Here is a 4,624-nt window from a genome sequence, read left to right as displayed (position 1 = left end):
TGTGCAGAACTTGCTTTGCCATTTTCCTGGGATGAGGGTCCCTGGGGAGGGATGCGGGGGGCCCAAATCAGCACCCCATATCTGGGCTGGGTCAGAGCTGAGCTTGGAGCTCAAGGCCAAGGGGCAATCTCTCTCTCTTTTTTTTTTTTTTTAATGAACAGATTGCTAATTGCCCCAGCCATGGTCATGTACACACCCCCTTGGTTGACAGACAGGGCCCTTGACCAATGAAATGACCACAGCTCAGACTGAACCAGGGTATAAATGGATTGGCTGGAGATCCTTATGGTGTTTGTCTGGCTGGAGCATCAGGTCTGCAGCGGGAGGCTCCTCTGGAGGGCTGGGATGTCATCTAAGGGACATTCCTTGAGGATTGGGACCCCTTGGTTTGTTGGTGAGTGGTTGTGTCTTCTGGGACCCTTGTGAATCCCTACAGAGTGAGTGGGAAGATGAACACATTGGATCATCGCTCTAGAGTTTGGGATCCCTGGAGTCTGGACTGGCTGTGTACTCACTGAGCTCCCAGCTGTTACCCAGATCTGTGTTTTATAATGTTGTTGGAGTGCCCAATAAGTTTGGATAAACCCCATTTCTAGCTGGTTCTCTGCTAAGCAGTTCTGGTTAGAACAAAGTCTGTTTGGAGCTCACCACCTATCCAAATTGAGTTTTGGGTGCTTCTGTGACACAGATCTCACAGTAAAGGTATGGCAGTGCCAGGAGCTCCTTGGTTCTGTTTGATTCTGGTACAATCCGGTAATCAGTTTAATTTAAAACCCCTTTTGTCTGTGATTATTCCAGCCTGGAGTGTGGACACAAGATTTCATACACTTTGTATGTTTCACACTTGCTGCGCCTGAGCACAAGATAAATCCCTGTGCCTTCAGCTGTAACAGGCTTTGAAAAGCCTGTGCACTGATTTGCTTTTAGCACCGGTTATACGGGGTGTTCAGTTCCTTGGTGTCCATCAGGGTAAAAGTAAGTAAATCTGATATTAACCCCCCCCGAATGTAATCTGTACGCTTGCGCTGGAGCAGAGCAGCCCGTGGTGCGCTGCTGCGGCCCGTACATATGCACAGCCGGCTCCAGTGTGTTTATAGACCAAGGTGGGTGTATTTATAAAAGCGGGGTCAGCTGTGCGCCCTTTGCTGGGTGCAGGCTCTGGGGGGGTCGCTGAAGTGACAGGGCGCGGTGGGTCCTTCCCCACCCATGGCACCCAGGAACGGGTCTGCAAAGCACCCAGTGAGCCCTGCAGCCCCTCGGGAGCAGCTCTCTGCCAAAAGTGTAAAATTGCATTGCCAGAAGAAAAATGAACGTGTTGCGAGTGGCTGGGAAACACAAGTGGCAGGAGGTGGCTCTGAGCAGCTATTTTAGTGGTTTATGTTAAAAACACAGGCAGTGAGTGCCCCTGGCAGAGCCGGAGATGCCAGCGTTTCAGATAAATGTGTTGAAGAAAAGAGAGAGGAAAAAAAAAACCCAAAGATTTGTGCTTCCTTAGGAGGTTTGCAAACGTGGTCTTTGGAGGACCAAGGATGCTGATTAACTTGAACAAGCAGACAAAGACCCTGACATCAATTAAATACTGCTGATGAGGTAAGGTCAATAGTAATTATAACCTGCTTATATCTTCAGGCATTACAGAAATGTTTAATCTTGTTATTGCAAAGCTGTTACTGAAATGGTGGTATGATAATTTTCTACAGTGTCCTGTTTCTAATTAAGTAGTTGGAAATGCAGTGGATTGCACTTAATTGTCTCTGCTTCCGTTAAGTCCTTGCTAAAGAAATGCCTCTTTTAAACTGTATCCTTATAAGTGGCTTTGAAAATGGAGAGCACACGTGTATCAGTATTTATAGACCCATCCCAGCTCTGAGCCTTGCAGTCACTGACCATGGGACATGCACACCTCTGTGTTTTACAGGGAAATCCATCTGCTGTGTACTTCTGGTGCTGCCTGATGCTCACTGAGTACCAGGTCATTGCTAAAAGCGCAGAGGACATTTGCTCAGCAATTAGTCACTGTCAGCGCGCGGCTGGCTGGTGTCTGTGCAGGTCCCGGGAAATGTCACATCGTGGAGCTGGAGGGGGACCCGGCTGCCACCTGCCCAGCTGTTAGCTGCCTCCTCGGCATCCCCTGCAAAGCAGCTTTGACCAGGGGCTGCCCGCCCGAGCTCCAGCCCTGCACAGCTCTTCCACCCAGTGCTGAGCCCACCAAGGAAGATCCTGATCTTCCCTTTTCCCCCCTCTAGCCAGGGAAGTGTTGTCTGTAGCAGAAAAGCCCTGGGAACTGCAGCCAGCAGGATGAAGGTGCTGTGTGCTTTTTGGGGACAGAGGAGGGCGTGTGGGTGCGATGGGCCATGCAAAAGGTATTAACTGAATTCTTTGAACCAAGCTCTGAAACCTTACTGTGCTTTAACCCAGACAACTGAGAGAGCATGACAGCCAGCAGCTAAATATAGTTCTGGAGCAGCGGCGGCAGCAGGTTTGGGAGGATGTTCTGGAGGGAGCTGGGAGACCGAGGAGCGCTGCTGAGGGGGTGTCCACTGGTTCACGCTTTGCTGCCCGAGCTGCAAGTGCAGCCGGAGAGAGAACAGAGCTCCTCCATCACGCTGCTGGCTGGGAATGCGCTTCAGTGCATATCGCCGATCTCAAACCAGAGAGTGGAGAGTCCATAGCTGAGGTGAATCCCACTGGGAGAAGCAGCACTGGAGGGCAGGGGCCTGGACCACGGGGCTTCTCTTCCACCCGCTCTCCCAGGTCACACCAGCAGCTCTTGCTTCTCATCCTCTGCTCTTCTCTCTGCTTATTTTCCAGAAACTGCGAAGGGATTTGTCCAAAGTATTGGTTACCTAATGCGGTGGCAGGAGGTGTCTGACATTGCCTTGAGCATCGCTGCTCATGCTGAGGATGCCAGAGAAGGGAGAGACGTGCTGTGCCCAGAGCTTTGGGACCATTGCTGGTGCTGTCTGCCCCGGTCGGGGCTTGTGTCATCGGTCCTGAAGCTGCTGGTTGTGAGACGGAGTCACTGCTGCCCTGTGAGGACCCTGGGCCATCTGCCAGCAGCTTGTGCCCGTGTGCAGCTCACGTAGGCTGGGCTGAGCTCTCAGCCTGGCTCTCCAGCTGCCCGACATCCCTCAGGCTCACCGGTGAGGATGTGCTAATGTGGGTTTTGGACTAAGTTCATTTAATGGTCACTTGGCACCGAAACAAATGTATTAGATTTGTTGGAGAAAATGTAAATGCAGTTAAGTGGCTCTTATAGTTCCAGCCTGGCTGAGGGAGATGATGTGGGGGTTAGTGCTTCTTGACTTGGGGCTTTGCTGCTCCAGACTCTCCACGTGGTTTGGGACATCCCCATCACTCCTCATCCCCTTCTCTCCTGCTGGCAGCATTCCCTGAGCCTGGGGGAGGGCTGAGGGGAGAACCAGGGGTGAAGACACCAAGGCTCAGAGGCAGTGGTGACCAGAGAGCCTGAAACGCTCTCAGTGGCTTTGGTGATCACTTAGGAGAGGCAGGGATGTCCTGCGAAGGTGAATGCTGGTGCCAGGGCCTCAGCAACTCCAGGGAAGTGTTGTGCTGCCCTGAATAACCAGCTCTTGACACACCAGATGCATGGGGGATAGTTAATGAAGCCCCACAGATTGTTATGTGAGCAGACAAGCATTGTGAAGTTCTCCTGAAGTTACTTAAACCAAACAGTGCCAGCAGCCTCCAGCACTCCCTTCCCTCTCATCATCAGTCAAAGCAAAGTTGAAATAATAGCACACATCTCTCTGCAAGCCATGAGACAGCGAGTCACCGGGAAGAGGCTGAGAGCAGCTCCTTGGAGCTCGTGCTGCTTGTCTCCCAGCATCCCAGCTCTCCTGGTGGTGAAGAATGACAGCCCTGATTGGCACTGGGTTGGAGCAGAACTGCTTTATTTTAAATAAAGTCTTAGGGGAAACAAAAGCTGTGGTCTTTCCCTCTTCTGAGCCGGAAAGGCCCCTTGCCAGCCACAGCAAAGCCCATTAGAACACTTGCCATGTCTGTGCTGACACTAGAGCTTCTCCTGGTAACTGTTGTTTGGATGGTGGCTGCTTTGGCCGGGCTCAGAGGGCTCCGCGGGGGTGATGGGGGATGAGTCCTGTCCCTGCAGCTGTCAGCCAGGGCAGCCACTGGGTGGGTGGTGGTATTGTCACGTTCTGGGTGCTGTGGGTACCGTGTGTGTCACTGCATCTGACCCAGCAGAGAGACGGGGCTGCCTCCTCCTGCCCTTCCCTTGCTGCCTGCGTGCCGTGTGTGCTCAGCTCACGGTGCAAGTTCTGCAAAATCCCTGCTGTGCATCTCTCCACAGGGCTCCCCAAAATCCCCAGCTAGCTTCTCCCACCTCTGCATTTTCCCTCCCCCATTGCTGTCCCTGCTGCCAGCCTGCATGCCAGCAGCTGGAGGAAAGGCGAGCGCCTGGGCTGGCGCAGCTCCTCTGCCAGCACCACCATGAAAGGGGACAAAGTCTTGTCGCACAGCACAGCTCTCTCCTGAAACAAGGCTGCTTTCTTCTCCCTGGGGTAAGAGAGCAGCCTCTTGCAAGGGCTGTGCGCCCGGGGTGCGGGCACAGCTCTGCATGGCTGGGGGGCTCAGGGCTTGTGCC

General features: G+C 53.0%; 1 long non-coding RNA gene across 1 annotated transcript; it reads left to right on the top strand.

Moving 5' to 3' along the window:
• The first annotated feature begins 1,057 nt into the window (after nucleotides 1–1,057).
• Nucleotides 1,058–3,945, top strand: LOC110362382 (uncharacterized). Its single transcript, XR_010474555.1, has 2 exons — nucleotides 1,058–1,590; nucleotides 2,812–3,945. It is a non-coding gene; the product is annotated as an uncharacterized LOC110362382 (long non-coding RNA).
• The last annotated feature ends 679 nt before the right edge of the window (nucleotides 3,946–4,624 follow it).

The sequence above is a fragment of the Columba livia genome, chromosome 9 (assembly GCF_036013475.1).
Source record: "Columba livia isolate bColLiv1 breed racing homer chromosome 9, bColLiv1.pat.W.v2, whole genome shotgun sequence".
Lineage (NCBI taxonomy): Eukaryota > Metazoa > Chordata > Aves > Columbiformes > Columbidae > Columba > Columba livia.
Note: the sequence above shows the minus strand (reverse complement) of the source record. Positions and strands in the feature narration are given on the sequence as shown.